Genomic DNA, 12,573 nt, shown 5'->3' with positions numbered 1-12,573 from the left:
ATGCCTTCAAGGCTGAATTTTTGAAAATCCTAGAAGTACTCTACCCGACAACCCAAAATTCTGGAATTGGCGGAGCGTGCTGGTCCTCGGCCTTTTGGTCGGGGGTTTGGTGGTATTTTGGTGTTGCTTTGGTGTTAGTCAATCAGGTCTTCGACCTCCGCTGAGCTGTCGAGGGTCTCGCTGCCCGGTCGCGGAAGCAACTTAGGATCTTAGAGGACACGTTACGGAATCGACGGAGTTGAACCCAAACTCGAACCACTCAAGAACGAATTCAACGGCAGAGGATGCCACAATCAAGTGTGTTTGCTTGATTGATAAGTCAATAAACAACCTAGGAACCACACTAGGATGTTCAACTTAGCTTTCACAAGCTAGAGGAATTTGGCTTGATGGAAGACGAAATTCTGGAATTTTATTAATAACATCGCAAAAACTAAATGTACCATCAGCTTTAGGGCTATTTATAGCCTTGACTAAACCTAATAAAGCTTGGAAAGCATGAAGGGAAAATCGGCCAGCCCATTGGGTCTCTCTTGGCCGAAAGCTAACCTACTAATTAACTAGCTTAATGACTAGCTAAAGCACTATTGGACCTAAGGCCCACATGGCCGAAGCTAAGCTCAACAAGAGCTACTTAATCGAGGCCCAATCCTCCCTTTGAGGCTTGCTCATTCGTATCATTCCCCTCCTCTTGAAAAGGATTTGTCCTTAAATCTTGGGAAAAAGTGGTACTCCATGCAATGTGGGAGCGAGATGAATGAGCACCAGCCACGTCACATGTCGCTTGGACAACCTTGTGATGCTCTTGAACAAGGACATTCGCCAAGACAAGAAACACCTTGTATAAAGCTTGTGAAAATTCCATGTAGCACTCCAAAACTCTCTCATCAACCCTTGGTCGTTTGCATGTCAAATTCAAACCCATAAAACAAATCACACAATTAGTATATGTAGGGTTAATACTACTTGACAACTTACGTTTCACATGCACTAGATAGGGATCTTCATGATGACTCTCATTCAGCTTAGAAAAATCTTGAATCTGATTGTGCAAGGTAGTATAATTCGACCCTAGTTGTTGCTGATTTGGCACTACTTGCCCATCTGGAGATAGAGCAATGAGCCATTCATGTTGCACTTCCGTGGAAGAATGAACCAGTGAGGTAGAAACAACATTCGGGTCTTGATTGACACACTTGTCTGCATCACCCAACATAAGTGGCAGCAATGAAGTGAAGGTCACACTCCAGACGAGTCACTTGAATTTGCGCCAGTTTGAGTTGATAAGATGATCTCATGGTGACCAGCTTTTGGATGTATGAATATGCATGGAAGATTACAAGCAGCTGGCACAAGCATGAAATCAGGTTGCAACTCTTTAATCAAAGCTGGAAAATTTCGAGCAGCCTTACAACCTACAAAAACAAAATGAGTCTCAGCTTGTTTTGAACCAGAAATTGGATACATAAGCAATGGAACGTCATTAATTAAGTGGTAAGAAGGTGTAGAATAAGAGTTAAATGCAAAAACTCCCCGTGACACGTGATTCCTTCCATCAATCGATTCAACTTGAGACTGCATTGATGGCTCTTTACATTTTCCTTCAAAATCTGCATAGGAAATACATGTGTGAGGATGGAAATAATGCTCAAAAGAAGGTAAAGATGATGAATGAACCATGGGTAACAAACAAGAATAGAAATATGGAGTTCGAATTAATTCTCCATTGGTGCGGACAGATTCGGGTTGTTCCATGAAGTGATACCAAATAGATCTATCTCCTAGAAGACAAACTCCATGGAAGCTAGTGAATTGTGCAAGCAACTTTGGAATGGAACATTGCATGACTAACTTCACTCGACTTCGCTCAATCCGTACAAAAGCAGAAACACTAAACAAGGCAAAGTTAAGTTCGTTAGGAAAACTATAAACACCCGCCTTCCCATGCACAATCAGCTCACTTGATGCTTCACTCATCTCCTCAGATTTTTTTACCTCTTTTTCAATCTCACATTCCTCAACTTTTACCTCAAGTGCACTCTCACCACCATACTCAACTCGCTCTTTTTCAACTTTTTGTTGGAGGAGAGTTGTTGACATGTCTCCTGCACTCAACTAACTCCTTCATCTATGGATAAAGTATTTGCATGCTTTGTTGTCGAATGAACCTCCTCCCTTCTCCTTGAATATAATGACTTTGAAGAGGTAGGTTGGACGTCAGGATGAAATTGTGGGGAACCCCTCCTCTTGACATCCTTATTCACCATTCGGTCAAGGCGTCTATGAAGAGGCTCGAAAGCTTCATCCAAACTCTGCTTGAATTCTTCCATCATGGCCACCATGTGTAGTTTAAAGTCCATTGTTTGGTCACCAACTCCACTAGACATGCTTAGGTAAACCTGCAAAAGAAAATAAGCAAACGACTTCTTCTCTCCTTCTTTTTTTTTGGTACAATGTATAGGTCACTCACGCTTGTGTTTCACTCAAGTGTATCACTCTCTAATAGTCTCACCAAGCAATTCCTTGGCTTGCTAGTTGCTCGGGTTGAACAAATTAGGCGTCACCGCAAGGTACGTTCTTGACTAGTCAACATGTGACACAAGATAGCAGCAAGGAATGGAGGTGAATGAAGGCCTAGACGCGATCTAAAACTCAGATTAGGACTAATGACTGAAAGAGAAGGCAAGACAAAATGCCTTCAAGGCTGAATTTTTGAAAATCGTAGAAGTACTCTACCCGACAACCCAAAATTCTGGAATTTGCGGAGCGTGCTGGTCCTCGGCCTTTTGGTCGGGGGTTTGGTGGTATTTTGGTGTTGCTTTGGTGTTAGTCAATCAGGTCTTCGACCTCCGCTGAGCTGTCGAGGGTCTCGCTGCCCGGTCGCGGAAGCAACTTAGGATCTTAGAGGACACGTTACGGAATCGACGGAGTTGAACCCAAACTCGGACCACTCAAGAACGAATTCAACGGCAGAGGATGCCACAATCAAGTGTGTTTGCTTGATTGATAAGTCAATAAACAACCTAGGAACCACACTAGGATGTTCAACTTAGCTTTCACAAGCTAGAGGAATTTGGCTTGATGGAAGACGAAATTCTGGAATTTTATTAATAACATCGCAAAAACTAAATGTACCATCAGCTTTAGGGCTATTTATAGCCTTGACTAAACCTAATAAAGCTTGGAAAGCATGAAGGGAAAATCGGCCAGTCCATTGGGTCTCTCTTGGCCGAAAGCTAACCTACTAATTAACTAGCTTAATGACTAGCTAAAGCACTATTGGACCTAAGGCCCACATGGCCGAAGCTAAGCTCAACAAGAGCTACTTAATCGAGGCCCAATCCTCCCTTTGAGGCTTGCTCATTCGTATCATTCCCCTCCTCTTGAAAAGGATTTGTCCTTAAATCTTGGGAAAAAGTGGTACTCCATGCAATGTGGGAGCGAGATGAATGAGCACCAGCCACGTCACATGTCGCTTGGACAACCTCGTGATGCTCTTGAACAAGGACATTCGCCAAGACAAGAAACACCTTGTATAAAGCTTGTGAAAATTCCATGTAGCACTCCAAAACTCTCTCATCAACCCTTGGTCGTTTGCATGTCAAATTCAAACCCATAAAACAAATCACACAATTAGTATATGTAGGGTTAATACTACTTGACAACTTACGTTTCACATGCACTAGATAGGGATCTTCATGATGACTCTCATTCAGCTTAGAAAAATCTTGAATCTGATTGTGCAAGGTAGTATAATTCGACCCTAGTTGTTGCTGATTTGGCACTACTTGCCCATCTGGAGATAGAGCAATGAGCCATTCATGTTGCACTTCCGTGGAAGAATGAACCAGTGAGGTAGAAACAACATTCGGGTCTTGATTGACACACTTGTCTGCATCACCCAACATAAGTGGCAGCAATGAAGTGAAGGTCACACTCCAGACGAGTCACTTGAATTTGCGCCAGTTTGAGTTGATAAGATGATCTCATGGTGACCAGCTTTTGGATGTATGAATATGCATGGAAGATTACAAGCAGCTGGCACAAGCATGAAATCAGGTTGCAACTCTTTAATCAAAGCTGGAAAATTTCGAGCAGCCTTACAACCTACAAAAACAAAATGAGTCTCAGCTTGTTTTGAACCAGAAATTGGATACATAAGCAATGGAACGTCATTAATTAAGTGGTAAGAAGGTGTAGAATAAGAGTTAAATGCAAAAACTCCCCGTGACACGTGATTCCTTCCATCAATCGATTCAACTTGAGACTGCATTGATGGCTCTTTACATTTTCCTTCAAAATCTGCATAGGAAATACATGTGTGAGGATGGAAATAATGTTCAAAAGAAGGTAAAGATGATGAATGAACCATGGGTAACAAACAAGAATAGAAATATGGAGTTCGAATTAATTCTCCATTGGTGCGGACAGATTCGGGTTGTTCCATGAAGTGATACCAAATAGATCTATCTCCTAGAAGACAAACTCCATGGAAGCTAGTGAATTGTGCAAGCAACTTTGGAATGGAACATTGCATGACTAACTTCACTCGACTTCGCTCAATCCGTACAAAAGCAGAAACACTAAACAAGGCAAAGTTAAGTTCGTTAGGAAAACTATAAACACTCGCCTTCCCATGCACAATCAGCTCACTTGATGCTTCACTCATCTCCTCAGATTTTTTTACCTCTTTTTCAATCTCACATTCCTCAACTTTTACCTCAAGTGCACTCTCACCACCATACTCAACTCGCTCTTTTTCAAGTTTTTGTTGGAGGAGAGTTGTTGACATGTCTCCTGCACTCAACTAACTCCTTCATCTATGGATAAATTATTTGCATGCTTTGTTGTCGAATGAACCTCCTCCCTTCTCCTTGAATATAATGACTTTGAAGAGGTAGGTTGGACGTCAGGATGAAATTGTGGGGAACCCCTCCTCTTGACATCCTTATTCACCATTCGGTCAAGGCGTCTATGAAGAGGCTCGAAAGCTTCATCCAAACTCTGCTTGAATTCTTCCATCATGGCCACCATGTGTAGTTTAAAGTCCATTGTTTGGTCACCAACTCCACTAGACATGCTTAGGTAAACCTGCAAAAGAAAATAAGCAAACGACTTCTTCTCTCCTTCTTTTTTTTTTGGTACAATGTATAGGTCACTCACGCTAGTGTTTCACTCAAGTGTATCACTCTCTAATAGTCTCACCAAGCAATTCCTTGGCTTGCTAGTTGCTCGGGTTGAACAAATTAGGCGTCACCGCAAGGAACGTTCTTGACTAGTCAACAAGTGACACAAGATAGCAGCAAGGAATGGAGGTGAATGAAGGCCTAGACGCGATCTAAAACTCAGATTAGGACTAATGACTGAAAGAGAAGGCAAGACAAAATGCCTTCAAGGCTGAATTTTTGAAAATCCTAGAAGTACTCTACCCGACAACCCAAAATTCTGGAATTTGCGGAGCGTGCTGGTCCTCGGCCTTTTGGTCGGGGGTTTGGTGGTATTTTGGTGTTGCTTTGGTGTTAGTCAATCAGGTCTTCGACCTCCACTGAGCTGTCGAGGGTCTCGCTGCCCGGTCGCGGAAGCAACTTAGGATCTTAGAGGACACGTTACGGAATCGACGGAGTTGAACCCAAACTCGGACCACTCAAGAACGAATTCAACGGCAGAGGATGCCACAATCAAGTGTGTTTGCTTGATTGATAAGTCAATAAACAACCTAGGAACCACACTAGGATGTTCAACTTAGCTTTCACAAGCTAGAGGAATTTGGCTTAATGGAAGACGAAATTCTGGAATTTTATTAATAACATCGCAAAAACTAAATGTACCATCAGCTTTAGGGCTATTTATAGCCTTGACTAAACCTAATAAAGCTTGGAAAGCATGAAGGGAAAATCGGCCAGCCCATTGGGTCTCTCTTGGCCGAAAGCTAACCTACTAATTAACTAGCTTAATGACTAGCTAAAGCACTATTGGACCTAAGGCCCACATGGCCGAAGCTAAGCTCAACAAGAGCTACTTAATCGAGGCCCAATCCTCCCTTTGAGGCTTGCTCATTCGTATCATTCCCCTCCTCTTGAAAAGGATTTGTCCTTAAATCTTGGGAAAAAGTGGTACTCCATGCAATGTGGGAGCGAGATGAATGAGCACCAGCCACGTCACATGTCGCTTGGACAACCTCGTGATGCTCTTGAACAAGGACATTCGCCAAGACAAGAAACACCTTGTATAAAGCTTGTGAAAATTCCATGTAGCACTCCAAAACTCTCTCATCAACCCTTGGTCGTTTGCATGTCAAATTCAAACCCATAAAACAAATCACACAATTAGTATATGTAGGGTTAATACTACTTGACAACTTACGTTTCACATGCACTAGATAGGGATCTTCATGATGACTCTCATTCAGCTTAGAAAAATCTTGAATCTGATTGTGCAAGGTAGTATAATTCGACCCTAGTTGTTGCTGATTTGGCACTACTTGCCCATCTGGAGATAGAGCAATGAGCCATTCATGTTGCACTTCCGTGGAAGAATGAACCAGTGAGGTAGAAACAACATTCGGGTCTTGATTGACACACTTGTCTGCATCACCCAACATAAGTGGCAGCAATGAAGTGAAGGTCACACTCCAGACGAGTCACTTGAATTTGCGCCAGTTTGAGTTGATAAGATGATCTCATGGTGACCAGCTTTTGGATGTATGAATATGCATGGAAGATTACAAGCAGCTGGCACAAGCATGAAATCAGGTTGCAACTCTTTAATCAAAGTTGGAAAATTTCGAGCAGCCTTACAACCTACAAAAACAAAATGAGTCTCAGCTTGTTTTGAACCAGAAATTGGATACATAAGCAATGGAACGTCATTAATTAAGTGGTAAGAAGGTGTAGAATAAGAGTTAAATGCAAAAACTCCCTGTGACACGTGATTCCTTCCATCAATCGATTCAACTTGAGACTGCATTGATGGCTCTTTACATTTTCCTTCAAAATCTGCATAGGAAATACATGTGTGAGGATGGAAATAATGCTCAAAAGAAGGTAAAGATGATGAATGAACCATGGGTAACAAACAAGAATAGAAATATGGAGTTCGAATTAATTCTCCATTGGTGCGGACAGATTCGGGTTGTTCCATGAAGTGATACCAAATAGATCTATCTCCTAGAAGACAAACTCCATGGAAGCTAGTGAATTGTGCAAGCAACTTTGGAATGGAACATTGCATGACTAACTTCACTCGACTTCGCTCAATCCGTACAAAAGCAGAAACACTAAACAAGGCAAAGTTAAGTTCGTTAGGAAAACTATAAACACTCGCCTTCCCATGCACAATCAGCTCACTTGATGCTTCACTCATCTCCTCAGATTTTTTTACCTCTTTTTCAATCTCACATTCCTCAACTTTTACCTCAAGTGCACTCTCACCACCATACTCAACTCGCTCTTTTTCAAGTTTTTGTTGGAGGAGAGTTGTTGACATGTCTCCTGCACTCAACTAACTCCTTCATCTATGGATAAAGTATTTGCATGCTTTGTTGTCGAATGAACCTCCTCCCTTCTCCTTGAATATAATGACTTTGAAGAGGTAGGTTGGACGTCAGGATGAAATTGTGGGGAACCCCTCCTCTTGACATCCTTATTCACCATCCGGTCAAGGCGTCTATGAAGAGGCTCGAAAGCTTCATCCAAACTCTGCTTGAATTCTTCCATCATGGCCACCATGTGTAGTTTAAAGTCCATTGTTTGGTCACCAACTCCACTAGACATGCTTAGGTAAACCTGCAAAAGAAAATAAGCAAACGACTTCTTCTCTCCTTCTTTTTTTTTTGGTACAATGTATAGGTCACTCACGCTTGTGTTTCACTCAAGTGTATCACTCTCTAATAGTCTCACCAAGCAATTCCTTGGCTTGCTAGTTGCTCGGGTTGAACAAATTAGGCGTCACCGCAAGGTACGTTCTTGACTAGTCAACAAGTGACACAAGATAGCAGCAAGGAATGGAGGTGAATGAAGGCCTAGACGCGATCTAAAACTCAGATTAGGACTAATGACTGAAAGAGAAGGCAAGACAAAATGCCTTCAAGGCTGAATTTTTGAAAATCCTAGAAGTACTCTACCCGACAACCCAAAATTCTGGAATTTGCGGAGCGTGCTGGTCCTCGGCCTTTTGGTCGGGGGTTTGGTGGTATTTTGGTGTTGCTTTGGTGTTAGTCAATCAGGTCTTCGACCTCCGCTGAGCTGTCGAGGGTCTCGCTGCTCGGTCGCGGAAGCAACTTAGGATCTTAGAGGACACGTTACGGAATCGACGGAGTTGAACCCAAACTCGGACCACTCAAGAACGAATTCAACGGCAGAGGATGCCACAATCAAGTGTGTTTGCTTGATTGATAAGTCAATAAACAACCTAGGAACCACACTAGGATGTTCAACTTAGCTTTCACAAGCTAGAGGAATTTGGCTTGATGGAAGACGAAATTCTGGAATTTTATTAATAACATCGCAAAAACTAAATGTACCATCAGCTTTAGGGCTATTTATAGCCTTGACTAAACCTAATAAAGCTTGGAAAGCATGAAGGGAAAATCGGCCAGTCCATTGGGTCTCTCTTGGCCGAAAGCTAACCTACTAATTAACTAGCTTAATGACTAGCTAAAGCACTATTGGACCTAAGGCCCACATGGCCGAAGCTAAGCTCAACAAGAGCTACTTAATCGAGGCCCAATCCTCCCTTTGAGGCTTGCTCATTCGTATCATTCCCCTCCTCTTGAAAAGGATTTGTCCTTAAATCTTGGGAAAAAGTGGTACTCCATGCAATGTGGGAGCGAGATGAATGAGCACCAGCCACGTCACATGTCGCTTGGACAACCTCGTGATGCTCTTGAACAAGGACATTCGCCAAGACAAGAAACACCTTGTATAAAGCTTGTGAAAATTCCATGTAGCACTCCAAAACTCTCTCATCAACCCTTGGTCGTTTGCATGTCAAATTCAAACCCATAAAACAAATCACACAATTAGTATATGTAGGGTTAATACTACTTGACAACTTACGTTTCACATGCACTAGATAGGGATCTTCATGAAGACTCTCATTCAGCTTAGAAAAATCTTGAATCTGATTGTGCAAGGTAGTATAATTCGACCCTAGTTGTTGCTGATTTGGCACTACTTGCCCATCTGGAGATAGAGCAATGAGCCATTCATGTTGCACTTCCGTGGAAGAATGAACCAGTGAGGTAGAAACAACATTCGGGTCTTGATTGACACACTTGTCTGCATCACCCAACATAAGTGGCAGCAATGAAGTGAAGGTCACACTCCAGACGAGTCACTTGAATTTGCGCCAGTTTGAGTTGATAAGATGATCTCATGGTGACCAGCTTTTGGATGTATGAATATGCATGGAAGATTACAAGCAGCTGGCACAAGCATGAAATCAGGTTGCAACTCTTTAATCAAAGCTGGAAAATTTCGAGCAGCCTTACAACCTACAAAAACAAAATGAGTCTCAGCTTGTTTTGAACCAGAAATTGGATACATAAGCAATGGAACGTCATTAATTAAGTGGTAAGAAGGTGTAGAATAAGAGTTAAATGCAAAAACTCCCCGTGACACGTGATTCCTTCCATCAATCGATTCAACTTGAGACTGCATTGATGGCTCTTTACATTTTCCTTCAAAAACTGCATAGGAAATACATGTGTGAGGATGGAAATAATGCTCAAAAGAAGGTAAAGATGATGAATGAACCATGGGTAACAAACAAGAATAGAAATATGGAGTTCGAATTAATTCTCCATTGGTGCGGACAGATTCGGGTTGTTCCATGAAGTGATACCAAATAGATCTATCTCCTAGAAGACAAACTCCATGGAAGCTAGTGAATTGTGCAAGCAACTTTGGAATGGAACATTGCATGACTAACTTCACTCGACTTCGCTCAATCCGTACAAAAGCAGAAACACTAAACAAGGCAAAGTTAAGTTCGTTAGGAAAACTATAAACACTCGCCTTCCCATGCACAATCAGCTCACTTGATGCTTCACTCATCTCCTCAGATTTTTTTACCTCTTTTTCAATCTCACATTCCTCAACTTTTACCTCAAGTGCACTCTCACCACCATACTCAACTCGCTCTTTTTCAAGTTTTTGTTGGAGGAGAGTTGTTGACATGTCTCCTGCACTCAACTAACTCCTTCATCTATGGATAAAGTATTTGCATGCTTTGTTGTCGAATGAACCTCCTCCCTTCTCCTTGAATATAATGACTTTGAAGAGGTAGGTTGGACGTCAGGATGAAATTGTGGGGAACCCCTCCTCTTGACATCCTTATTCACCATTCGGTCAAGGCGTCTATGAAGAGGCTCGAAAGCTTCATCCAAACTCTGCTTGAATTCTTCCATCATGGCCACCATGTGTAGTTTAAAGTCCATTGTTTGGTCACCAACTCCACTAGACATGCTTAGGTAAACCTGCAAAAGAAAATAAGCAAACGACGTCTTCTCTCCTTCTTTTTTTTTTGGTACAATGTATAGGTCACTCACGCTTGTGTTTCACTCAAGTGTATCACTCTCTAATAGTCTCACCAAGCAATTCCTTGGCTTGCTAGTTGCTCGGGTTGAACAAATTAGGCGTCACCGCAAGGTACGTTCTTGACTAGTCAACAAGTGACACAAGATAGCAGCAAGGAATGGAGGTGAATGAAGGCCTAGACGCGATCTAAAACTCAGATTAGGACTAATGACTGAAAGAGAAGGCAAGACAAAATGCCTTCAAGGCTGAATTTTTGAAAATCCTAGAAGTACTCTACCCGACAACCCAAAATTCTGGAATTTGCGGAGCGTGCTGGTCCTCGGCCTTTTGGTCGGGGGTTTGGTGGTATTTTGGTGTTGCTTTGGTGTTAGTCAATCAGGTCTTCGACCTCCGCTGAGCTGTCGAGGGTCTCGCTGCCCGGTCGCGGAAGCAACTTAGGATCTTAGAGGACACGTTACGGAATCGACGGAGTTGAACCCAAACTCGGACCACTCAAGAACGAATTCAACGGCAGAGGATGCCACAATCAAGTGTGTTTGCTTGATTGATAAGTCAATAAACAACCTAGGAACCACACTAGGATGTTCAACTTAGCTTTCACAAGCTAGAGGAATTTGGCTTAATGGAAGACGAAATTCTGGAATTTTATAAATAACATCGCAAAAACTAAATGTACCATCAGCTTTAGGGCTATTTATAGCCTTGACTAAACCTAATAAAGCTTGGAAAGCATGAAGGGAAAATCGGCCAGCCCATTGGGTCTCTCTTGGCCGAAAGCTAACCTACTAATTAACTAGCTTAATGACTAGCTAAAGCACTATTGGACCTAAGGCCCACATGGCCGAAGCTAAGCTCAACAAGAGCTACTTAATCGAGGCCCAATCCTCCCTTTGAGGCTTGCTCATTCGTATCATTCCCCTCCTCTTGAAAAGGATTTGTCCTTAAATCTTGGGAAAAAGTGGTACTCCATGCAATGTGGGAGCGAGATGAATGAGCACCAGCCACGTCACATGTCGCTTGGACAACCTCGTGATGCTCTTGAACAAGGACATTCGCCAAGACAAGAAACACCTTGTAAAAAGCTTGTGAAAATTCCATGTAGCACTCCAAAACTCTCTCATCAACCCTTGGTCGTTTGCATGTCAAATTCAAACCCATAAAACAAATCACACAATTAGTATATGTAGGGTTAATACTACTTGACAACTTACGTTTCACATGCACTAGATAGGGATCTTCATGATGACTCTCATTCAGCTTAGAAAAATCTTGAATCTGATTGTGCAAGGTAGTATAATTCGACCCTAGTTGTTGCTGATTTGGCACTACTTGCCCATCTGGAGATAGAGCAATGAGCCATTCATGTTGCACTTCCGTGGAAGAATGAACCAGTGAGGTAAAAACAACATTCGGGTCTTGATTGACACACTTGTCTGCATCACCCAACATAAGTGGCAGCAATGAAGTGAAGGTCACACTCCAGACGAGTCACTTGAATTTGCGCCAGTTTGAGTTGATAAGATGATCTCATGGTGACCAGCTTTTGGATGTATGAATATGCATGGAAGATTACAAGCAGCTGGCACAAGCATGAAATCAGGTTGCAACTCTTTAATCAAAGCTGGAAAATTTCGAGCAGCCTTACAACCTACAAAAACAAAATGAGTCTCAGCTTGTTTTGAACCAGAAATTGGATACATAAGCAATGGAACGTCATTAATTAAGTGGTAAGAAGGTGTAGAATAAGAGTTAAATGCAAAAACTCCCCGTGACACGTGATTCCTTCCATCAATCGATTCAACTTGAGACTGCATTGATGGCTCTTTACATTTTCCTTCAAAATCTGCATAGGAAATACATGTGTGAGGATGGAAATAATGCTCAAAAGAACGTAAAGATGATGAATGAACCATGGGTAACAAACAAGAATAGAAATATGGAGTTCGAATTAATTCTCCATTGGTGCGGACAGATTCGGGTTGTTCCATGAAGTGATACCAAATAGATCTATCTCCTAGAAGACAAACTCCATGGA

Source organism: Coffea arabica, chromosome 7e, assembly GCF_036785885.1.
Source record: "Coffea arabica cultivar ET-39 chromosome 7e, Coffea Arabica ET-39 HiFi, whole genome shotgun sequence".
Taxonomy (NCBI): Eukaryota; Viridiplantae; Streptophyta; class Magnoliopsida; order Gentianales; family Rubiaceae; genus Coffea; species Coffea arabica.
Note: the sequence above shows the minus strand (reverse complement) of the source record.